The 11,667-nt window shown below is 41.4% G+C and overlaps 1 long non-coding RNA gene across 1 annotated transcript; it reads right to left on the bottom strand.

Annotated features, from left to right (window-relative positions):
• Positions 1 to 10,215: 10,215 nt before the first annotated feature.
• Positions 10,216 to 11,247, bottom strand: LOC104246238 (uncharacterized). Its single transcript, XR_715915.2, has 2 exons — positions 10,923 to 11,247; positions 10,216 to 10,504 (listed from the first exon to the last, which is right to left on the bottom strand). It is a non-coding gene; the product is annotated as an uncharacterized lncRNA (long non-coding RNA).
• Between the last annotated feature and the right edge of the window lie 420 nt (positions 11,248 to 11,667).

Here is an 11,667-nt window from a genome sequence, read left to right as displayed (position 1 = left end):
ATGATATGAACTTTGAATGCACATAATAGGCCATAACAAGAACTTAGCCAATCTTGGCTCATAGGTACTCTTATCCTCATGATCTCATAATCACCTTCGTATCGCATACAATTGTCTCGTGGAACCTCATATGTTTTTTTTTCTTTTGAATAAGCTTGAAAACTTAACTCGACTTTTAGAAAGATAACTTAACTCTGAAGATGGTCATAAAAAGCTTAAGGTGCTTTACTTAGTCCTTATACCTGATTTCTTGATATTTAGTAAAAGAAAGTATTTCAAAAATCAAGTGTTTTAGTAGTTTAAACATAAAAATTATTTGAGATTTTTGAAAATCGACGTGTCACTTTAGAGATTTTAAAATACACTTTAACAAGGAAGAAGGACTGATCGCAAATACTAAATGCCTTTATTATTATTTTTGTCACACAACCCAAATGAAATGTTAGTACTTAACAGTAGAAATCGTTAAAAACGCACCTTAATCACTCAAGAACACCATGGAACCTTCTCTTCAGCTTTCTTACTATTTTAGGACGAAAATGAAATGTTTTAAGGTCTGAAAAATCGAATTTGCCGAATTATACTACTTGTTTGACCCGACCCGGTTCGCGACCCGGTTTCAGCCTGGATAGTCCGCGGTAAACAGTCATAACTTTTTACTCCGATGTCTGATTGATGTGAGGTTTTTTTGGTTGCAAACTAGACTCGTAGACCTTCGATTCTGTAGGTTGTGGGTCTCATAACTCTTTATATATTGGGAGAAATGATCTGATACATTTGACCCAAAGTTTAGAAAATTTATTAGACAAATTTACGATAAAAAATCCATCCCGAGACATTTGATGTGATGACCCAAAAGGTCATCAATTATTTTAGAATAAATTATATGTTCTGAGGCTTTAAAAACCTCTTTTAGTATTATCGCAATTTACGTGCGCAGTCCGGGCGCGTAGCGGGAAAGCCATTATGTAAAAATTTGTGAAAAAGATGAATTTTGCCTTTAAAATGAATTTAAGTTGACTTTGGTCAACATTTTGGGTAAACGGACCCAGACTCGTAATTTGGCGGTCCTGGAGGGTCCTCAGGAAAATATGGGACTTGGCCGTATGCCCGGAATCGAATTTCGAGGTCCCAAGCCTAAGAAATAAATATTTAAAGAAAATTGTTTTCAGGAATATTTATGAGTTTTTGGAAATGAAATGTGCTTGCAATTTGATGGTATCGGGCGCGTATTTTGGTTCCGGAGTCCAGTAGAGGTCTTATATGTGATTTAAGTTGAGCTTGTAAGATTTGGTAAGAAACGGAAGTCGTTTGATGTGAATCGGACCGTATTTGAAAAAATTGAAAAATTTGAGGTTCTTAAGTGATTTCATGATTTTGATGCTAAATTGATAGTGGTTGATATTATTTTGGCGATTTGATCGCACGAGTAAGTTTATATGATGTTTTTGAGTTAGTATGCATGTTTGGTTTGGGGACCCGAGTGCTAGGGAGAGTTTCGGGTAGGTTCTGAGATGTTTAGGCTTAAGAAACTGTTGTTGCATCAGTTCTGGTATAACGGCACATGCGAGTGAAGCACCGCATGTGCGAGCTCATAGGTGCGAATAGTGGATCCCAGGTGCGGTCTATCCTCTTGCAGATGCGGACAAGCTCCTGCAGAAGCGGTTCCGCAGGAGCGGGTTTCCTCTCACAGATGCGGCCCCAGCGGGCCTAATCATTTTCGCAGAAGCGGTCTGTTTTCTGCATGTGCGATTTCGCAGGTGCGACCCAAGGACCGCAGGTGCGGGAGTCGGGCAGTTTTAAAACAAAACTTCAGCGTTTTCTCTTTCAAAATTTCATAAAGATAGAAGGCCTAGGGTGATTTTCCCAAGAGATTTTCTTCTCAATTCATAAGTAAATGTTCATTAAATGATTACTTTCAACTCTCTAATGTTTCACCAACTTTTATCTAAAATCCTAGGGTTTTAATGGTAGAAAATTGGGGATTTTGGTAGAGTTAGGGCTTTTTGAATAATTGGAATTTAGACCTCGTTTTAGGGTCGAATTTCGAAGCTAGTTGTATATTTGGGCTCGCGGGTGAATGATTGAGTTTTGGTACGAACCTCGAGTTTTGACCAAGCGGGCCCGAGTTCAATTTTTTACTTTTTGGGAAAAATGATAGAAATCCTATAATTAAGCATTGGGTATGAATTCTTTAGCATTTATTGATGTTGTTAAATCAATTTGGACTAGATACGAGTTGTTTGGAGGCGGTTTCTAAAGGAAAAATGGTGTTTGAGGCTTGAGTTGGCCGTGGAAGTTCGAGGTAAGTGTTTGGTCTAACCTTAGCTTGAGAGATTAGGAGTTGTGTCCTATTTGTTATGTGTCACTTGTTGAGTACGACATATAGGCATGGTGACGAGTATCTATACGTTGGTGTCAAGCATGACCGTGAGTCTTAAATTGAAATCGTTGTGTTCTTAATAAGTACTACGGATGCCTAAGCTGTTGATTCTCTGCGTTGAGCAAGAATTATGATTATTCTCGTGGAAATTGCTTATGGCTGGGTATTGGTGTTAGTTGAGATTTCTTGTGAAGTTAGATGTTGGAACAAGTTTGGTTATAGCTGATTCCCTTGCCGGGACTTATTTACTTATACTATCGATTCCCTTGCCGGGATAGTATTGTTTCCTTATCGTTCCCTTGCTGGGACTCTTTTGTGATTGGTGTTGAATTGCATGATGTGGATCGGGTTGCATGCCGCAACAATATTATATATGGATCGGGTTGCTCGCCGCAACAATATTATATTTGGATCGGGTTGCATGCCACAACAATAATATAATTAGATTGGGTTGCACGCCGAAACAGTGATAAATGATATGGATCGGGTTGCACGCTGCAACAGTATTTTTGATGATTTGGGTCGAGTTGCGCGTCGCAACAATAAGTAATAAAAGTGTTTATTGATTGGTTACGATTTCCTTATTCTTTTGCTATGAATTATAAATTGTTCTTTATGCCTTTCTCTTAAATTATTGTTCGTAAATGATATTCCCCCACAACATGTCCCCCTCCCATCTTTAATTGTTTATTTCTGTTTTAGTTTCCTCTATATATGTTATAACTGCACTGATTTATTTGGTAGTCTGGTCCTAGACTCGTCACTACTTCGCGGGGGTTAGGCCAGGCACTTACCAGCTCATGGGGTCGGTTGTGCTGATACTACACTCTGCACTGTGTGCAGATCCCGGAGCGGTAGCTTTTGGACCATAGCTTTGGGTGGCTGCCTTCAGTCCAGTCGGAGATTCCGAGGTAGTCCTACATGCGTCCGCACTCCCCGGCGTTCTCTTCCATCTTTATATTCTGTTTTCATTTACTTTAGAGACATATTGTATCTTTCTTTCCGGATAATTGTTTGTAGTATTCGTAGATGGTCCGTGATATTGTGACACCGGTTCCGAGTAAAGATGTACTCGGTATTGTTGTACTTATTTTTGGTTATTAGATTTCGTCTTTCGCATGTCTTTAATTATTCTTAATATTTCACTGTTGATCATATGCTGTTTTAAACTGTTAAATGGGCTAAATAAAAGAGTCAATGAATCTAAAATACTTGACTTGCCTAGCTTTCACGAGTAGGCACCATCACGATTCCCGAGGGTGGGAAATTTGGGTCATGACAAGTTGGTAGCAGAGCTCTAGGTTACATAGGTCTCACAATTCACGGACACGCTTAGTAGAACCTGAGGGATCGGTACGGAGATGTCTGTATTTATCCCCTAGAAGCTACAGAGTTAGGAAGAACTTCACATTTATTATTTCTTGTCGTGCGATTTGGTTTCTCAATGCTAATTGAATTTGTACTCTGTTCTTTCGTAGATGGCGAGAACACGCGCTTCCTCATCTACCGATGAGTCGAGCCTCCAGCAGCAGCTCCCACGAGGGGCAGAGGCCGAGGCCGTGCTAGAGGCCGAGGTAGGGGTAGAGCTCAGCCAAGAGCAGCAACACCAGCGATGGAGCCTTAGGTTGACAATGATGATAAGGTTACGGCCCACACAGTTTTGGTGGGCCCAGATCAGGTCCTAGAGGAGTTTTTTGCTATCCCAGTACTCCAGGATACTCTGGTCCGTCTAGTGGGGTTTATGGAGAGTGTCATCTTGGCAGGCTTGCTTCCTGTAGCACCAACTATCTCTCAGGCTGGAGGAGGAGCCCAGACTCCTGCTACTCACACTACGGAGTAGATGGATCCATAGTTTCAGACTCCAACAGCTCAACCAGTTGCAGCAGCTCAGCCGGGTGTGGTACCTCAGACCGGTGATGGAGCAGCTATGTCTGCCGATGCTTTGTGGAGATTGGATAGGTTCACCAAGATTTTCACTACTACTTTCAGCGGTGCATGTTCTGAGGATCCCCAGGATTATCTAGACAGTTGTCATGAGGTTCTCACGAACATGGGGATAGTGGAGACCAATGGGGTTGAATTTGCTACTTTCCGCTTGTCTGGATCCGCCAAGACATAATGGAGAGATTATTGTTTGGCTAGACCAGCCAGATCACCAGCTTTGACTTGGGAGCAGTTTACTCAGCTATTTCTGGAGAAGTTTCTCCCTATCACTCAGAGAGAGATCTATCGGAGGCAGTATGAGCATCTCTAGCAGGATTCTATGACTGTTACTCAGTATGAGACCATATTCATCGACTTGGCCCGTCATGCTCTTATCATACTTCCCACCGAGAGAGAGAGAGGGTGAAGAGGTTCATTGAGGGACTTATTCAGTCAATTCGACATCAGATGGCTAAGGAGACGAGGAGTGAGATTTCTTTTCAGGAGGCGGCCAATGTGGCCAGGAGAGTTAAGATGGTTCTATCACAGGGAGGTAGTCAGGGGTATGACAAGAGGCCTCATCATTCTAGCAGATTCAGTGGTGCCTCATCTGGAGGCAGGGATTCGTATGGTAGAGGCCATCCTCCTAGGCTTTTTTAGTCAGCACTTTAGGTTTCTCCTGGTGCTTTAGGTTGTCGTATTTCTCATGCAGTATTCTGATCAGTAGTCCTACGGTGCACCATCAGCTCCTATCAGTGCACCGCCTCTCCAGAGTTTTCAGGGTGGTCGTTTAGGTCGCTAGCGTCAGTCTAAGTTTCCACATCCGCAGCATTCAGGTGGGTACTCTGAGTGCGATGAGTATGTTCATATCCGGAAGGCTTGTCCGAGATTGGTAGGTACTCAGTCGCAGCAGCAGGGTTCCTATGCCATGGTTCAGGCACCAAGTGTTCCACCGCCCACTCCGCCAGCTAGTGGTGGGGATAGAGGTGCTAGAGGTGGAGGTCAAACAACTAGAGGTGGAGGCCAACCAGCAGCAGACCATCCCAAAGATGTAGTTCAGGGTGGTGGGGCCCAACCCCGATGTTATGCTCTTCCAGCTAAGCTTGAGGCTAAGGCTTCTAATGTAGTTATCACAAATACTGTTCTGGTTTGTAGTAGATATGCGTCGGTTCTATATGATCCAGGGTATACATACTCCTATATGTCATCATATTTTGCACCGTATCTGGTCATACCTAGTGATTCTTTGACTGCTCCTATATATGTGTATACACCAGTGGATGATTCTATTATGGTAGATTGAGTCCATCGTTCATGCATAGTTGTGATTGGGGGTCTTGAGACTTGTGTAGATTTATTACTTCTGGACATGTTTGATTTCGATGTCATATTGGGGATGGGCTGGTTATCACCTCACCATGCTATCTTGGATTGTCATGCCAAGACTGTGACCTTTGCCTTGCCAGGTTTACCTCGTTTAGAGTGGAGAGGGACTCCTGGTCATTCTACCCTTAGTGTTATCTCGTATGTGAAGGCTCAACGTATGGTCGAGAAGGGGTGTTTGGCCTATTTGGCATATGTTCATGATTCTAGTGTCGAGGTTCCTTCTATTGGTTCTGTGCCTGTTGTCCGTGAGTTCCCTAAGGTATTTCCTTCAGACCTGCCGGGTATGCCACCCAACAGGGATATCGACTTATGCATTGATTTGGCTCTAGGCACCCAGCCCATTTCTATTCCGCCATATCGTATGGCCCCACCTGAGTTGAAGGAGTTGAAAGAGCAGTTGCAAGACTTGCTTGGAAAAGGTTTCATTAGACCTAGTGTTTTGCCTTGGGGTGCGCCGGTGTTGTTTGTTAAGAAGAAGGACAGATCGATGAGGATGTGCACATATTACCGACAGTTGAAAGGTTACAATCAAGAATAAGTATCCATTGCCGAGGATTGATGATTTATTTGATCAGCTTCGGGGTTCCAAGGTATTCTCGAAGATCAACTTGAGATCTGGCTACCATTAGTTGAGGATTAGGGCATCCGATGTCCCTAAGACAGCTTTCCGCACTCGGTACAAGCATTATGCGTTCTTGGTGATGTCATTATAGTTGACAAATGCCCTAACACCTTTTATGGATTTGATGAACCAAGTGTTTAGGCCTCACTTGGATTCATTCGTAATTGTCTTCATTGTTAATATTTTGTTCTATTCCCGTAGTTGGGAAGAGCATGAGCAGCATCTGAGAGTGGTTCTTCAGACTTTGAGGGATAGTCAGTTGTATGCCAATTTTTGAAGTGTGAGCTCTGGTTGTGTTTAGCTGTTCTTGGGTCATGTTGTATCAATAGAAGGTATTCAGGTTGATCCGAAGAAGATAGAGGCAGTCAAGAAGTGGCCTAGACCCGCATCAGCTACAGAGATCCGGAGTTTCTTGGGTTTGGCAGGCTACTATCGTCGGTTTGTGGAGGGGTTTTCGTCTATTGCAGCCTCGATGACCAAGTTGACCCAGAAGGGTGCCCAGTTCAGGTGGTCGGACGAGTGGGAGGCGAGCTTTCAGAAGCTCAAGACAGCTTTGACTACGGTACAAGTGTTGGTTTTGCCTACAGGTTCAGGGCCAAACACAGTTTATTGTGATGCATCTCGTATTGGACTTGGTGCGGTGTTGATACAGGATGGCAAGGTCATTGCCTATGCTTCGCGGCAGTTGAACATTTATGAGAAGAACTATCCGGCTCATGATTTGGAGTTAGCAGCCATTGTTCATGCGTTGAAGATTTGGAGGCATTATTTGTATGGCGTGGCATGTGAGGTATTCACGGATCACGATAGTCTGCAGTACTTGTTTAAGAAGAAGGATCTAAATTTGAGGCAGAGGAGGTTGTTGGAGCTATTGAAAGACTATGATATCACCATCTTATATCATTCGGGAAAGGCCAATGTGGTGGCCGATGCTTTGAGTAGAAAGTCAGCCAGTATGGGCAGTCTTGCTTATATTCCAATCAGTGAGAGACTGCTTGCTTTGGATGTTTAGGCTTTGGCCAATCAGTTCGTGAGGTTGGATGTTTCTGAGCCCAGCCGTGTGTTAGCTTGCACAGTCACTTGTTCTTCATTATTGGAGCGTATCCGTGATCAGTAGTATGATGATCTTCATTTGTGTGTCCTTAGGGACATGGTACAACACGGAGGTGCCAAACAAGTTACCTTAGGAGATGATGGAGTTTTGAGATTGCTGGGTCGAGTTTGTGTGCCTAATGTGGATGGACTCCAAGAGTTGATATTAGAGGAGGCTCATAGTTCCTGGTACTCTATTCATCCGGGCACCGCTAAGATATATCAGGATTTGCGGCAACATTATTGGTGGAGGAGAATGAAGAAGGACATTGTTGTATATGTGGCTCGGTGTTTGAACTGTCAGCAGGTTAAGTACGAGCATCAGAGGCTCGATGGTTTGTTCCAAAAGTTTGAGATTCCTAAGTGGAAGTGGGAGCGTATCACTATGGACTTCATTGTTGGACTTCCATGGACTCATAGAAAGTTCGATGCAATGTGGGTTATTGTCGATAGGCTTACCAAGTCAGTACATTTCATTCCAGTGGCAGTCTCCTATTCTTCTGAGAGGTTAGCTGAGATCTTTATCCGGGAGATTGTTCGTCTTTATGGTGTGCCCGTGTCTATCATTTCGGATCGAGGTACACAGTTTACCTCACATTTCTGGAGAGCAGTTCAGCGTGAGTTGGGAATACGGGGTTGAGTTGAGCACAACGTTTCATCCTCAGACGGACGGGCAGTCCGAGCGGACCATTCAGATTTTGGAGGATATGCTTCGAGCATGTGTCATTGACTTTGGAGGCTCGTGGGATCAGTTTTTGCCTTTAGCAGAGTTTGTCTACAACATAGCTACCAGTCGAGTATCTAGATGGCTCCTTACGATGCTTTGTATGGTAGACGGTGTCGGTCGCTGGTTGGGTGGTTTGAGCCAGGAGAGACTCGGTTGTTGGGTACGGATCTAGTATAGGATTCCTTGGACAAGCACAAGATTATTCAGGATAGGCTTCGTACAGCTCAGTCCAGGCAAAAGAGTTATGTCGACCGTAAGGTTCGTGATTTGGCTTTCATGGTCGGTGAGCGGGTATTGCTTCGAGTGTCGCCAATGAAGGGCGTGATGAGATTTTGGAAGAAGCGCAAGCTTAGCCTTAGGTTCATTGGCCCGTTTGAGATTCTTGACCAAGTGAGAGAGGTGGCTTACAGACTTGCGTTGCCGCCGAGCTTATCAACTGAGCATCCAGTATTTTATATGTCCATGCTTCAGAAATATCACAGTCATCCATCCCACGTTTTAGTTTCAGCACTGTCCAGTTGGACAAGGACTTGTCTTATGAGGAGGAGCCGATAACTACCCGCTCCTCCTCATAGGTCATGTCCTTATCCAATTGGACAGCGCTGAAGTCTAACACGTGATATGGATCGCTGTGATACTTCCGAAGCATGGAAACATGAAACACTGGGTGCACAACTGATAAACGCGATGGTAATGCAAGTCTGTAAGCCACCTCTCCCACTCGATCAAGAATCTCAATAGGACCAATAAACCTAGGGCTTAGCTTGCCCTTCTTCCCAAATCTCATCACGCCCTTCATGGGTGACATCCGAAGCAATACTCGCTCTATAATCATTAATGCCAAATCACGAACCTTGCGGTCGGCATAACTCTTCTGCCTGGACTGAGCTGTATGATGCATATCCTGAATGATCTTAACCTTATCCAAGGCATCCTGTAATAGATTCGTACCCAACAACCGAGCCTCTTCCGGCTCAAACCAACCAACCGACTGTCACACCTCCTTTTTCTACCCGAAAGGGTATAGGGGAGTTTTCCCAATTAAAGCGACATTAAACGAGATGGGATTATTTATTGATTCAGAGTCGCAACTTGGAATAGTTTATGGTGTCCCAAGTCACCGGTTTATTTTAAATCCCAAATCGAGGAAATTAACTTCATTTAAAAGTCTGCAAAACCAGAAAACTAGGTAAGAAATTCTATTAACCCAGGAGAAGGTGTTAGGTATTCCCAGGTTTCATGGTTCGAGCACAGTCGCTTAACTATTGATAATTGGCCTAATTATCTAATTTAAACATGTTTTAAACCTATTGTGCATTTTTAACTTTTATAACTGCTTTTATTTATTTAAATGCTTTTTTAGGATTTATGGAATTATTTCTTGAACAAGTTACGATTGTCGTACACTTGCCGTTTTGGAACACATTGCAAACTACGCTACATGAAATGCACCCGCGATTTGCGATATGTTTATTTTATTATTGTTATTCGAAGTTGTAATGATCAGGTCACATAAAATGCACACCCGAATTTTGATTAGGTATCATGACTATGACACGAGAACCGTACCTATAATCAGAATGATTTAAAATTAATTGCGTCTAAAACAAACTACGATGTTCATAATTATTTCTTTCTAATTTTGAGATTATTTCAAGGTCATGGATTATGGAAAACTGTTGTGGATAAAGTGTGGACATAATATCTAAAGCAATGCTTGAAATCCCAAGCTTATGATTAACGTCTAAAGAAGCTTGTTGGTTCGTGAAAATTCTGAAATTAATAATTTTAACTGAAAGAGTCAGATTCAACACAATCAACACTTGATTCATACTGCTAAAATTATATTCTTATAACACCAAAACTATTAAATCAACTAATCATTGAAGCTTCAAATTTATCATCACATAATGAATCAGTAACATTTTAAGCAAGAGGAATCTATCACTTTAAACCCAGGCGAGTACATTAGTGATTGTAAACTACAAAATACAACACAAGGTATGCACGTTCCCCTTTTCCTAATTAATTCATTCTATCATGGATGAAATATATCCAAGTTCAAAATTTACACCAAGGACCTGGGCCTCTTAAATAGATCCGGTGGTATTAGCTTTTGAATAATTACAGACCAAAAATCAATTAACAGTCCAAATTGACAGAAAGGCAAAAATAAATTTACATCATACACTTGGGTAGCCATAACAAAAATTACACTACTCCATTAGCACAAATCCAACTCTATGCTTTCCCTTTTTTGTTCGAATCTCCAGGACAGAAGCCACCTCTAATGGTGTAATACTTCTTGCTCAAAGCCCCTATTTAATTTACAATGATATAGCCACTAGTCTATCCTTGCAAATTAACTTGGCTGTATCCACAAACATACAATACGGACATATTAATTATAACAACACAGTAAAGCATGAATTTCATTTTAAGAGTAAATAGACCATGGTTCAGAATAAACAAACTCAAGCAACATTCAAAATATTATCACCAGTAATCTATGATGGAGAAGCAGTTTCAAACAGATTCAACCACTAACATATTATATGTATGAATCAAACACTAAAAGAGCATGAACCAAACTCAGATTTCATTATTAAAATTACAATAAGCTAAAGTAAATGTGAACAGTAGAAAGAACTGAATTTTTTTTGAATAAAGTATGGAGAGTGGAAGAAAAATCTCAACAGCATAGAAACAACCGACATAGTAGTCATTGGAAAAAATAGCATATTTTATTTATAGATCATGAATGATCCTAGATGAAAAAGACTACATACCTATAATAGCAAGAACCAAAGGGAAACAAAAGAGTGAAATCCTGGCTGAAGCTAAAGAGGAGACAACAGTCGGAAACAAACAACACAACATAAAATCAACCAGTGAAACCCAAAAATCAACAACTGACATGAGCTCTCAGAAACAGAGTAAAAGGCATTGGGGGTGAACCAATGGGGAAAACCTTAACAAAGCTGATTTTTTAGAGTAAGAAAATGCAGGGAACTTTCTTTCTCTCTTTTGTATACTGAGAGAAATATTTTAGGTGAAATAGGCTCATGAATCTTTCCAGAATGAGGGAGAAACTATTCCTTTTATATGGTATGCCAAAACATCATCAAAAAAGCATATAGTACAACATATTTGGACAACTGCCTGTCCTTTATCAGCCCAATTACAATATTTTTCAAGCTGAAAATGGGGACAGCTGTACAATGCTAGAACCATCTAATTTTTACTCATTATAAATTCCAATTTTACCCCTTCAAGTACTGATTATTTCAATTATATCCTAAATTATGATCCTAACTTGATTTTAAAAATTCCTTTAGTACCTTCTAAAACCAACTAGATGATTCTATCATTGAAGTTCCTAACCTTGCTTCAATTGTACCACCTTAAAGCTCTGGGGTGCTACCTTTCAATTCTGAAATTAGTTTTAAGCTTAAGGGCATCTAGGGTTTAATCCAAAAATCTAAACTAAACGGTGAATTAAAAGGTTCATCTAATTAACCTCAAACAAAACTA

The sequence above is a fragment of the Nicotiana sylvestris genome, chromosome 2 (genome assembly GCF_000393655.2).
Source record: "Nicotiana sylvestris chromosome 2, ASM39365v2, whole genome shotgun sequence".
Taxonomy (NCBI): domain Eukaryota; kingdom Viridiplantae; phylum Streptophyta; class Magnoliopsida; order Solanales; family Solanaceae; genus Nicotiana; species Nicotiana sylvestris.
This window is presented reverse-complemented; position numbering and strand designations above follow the sequence as displayed.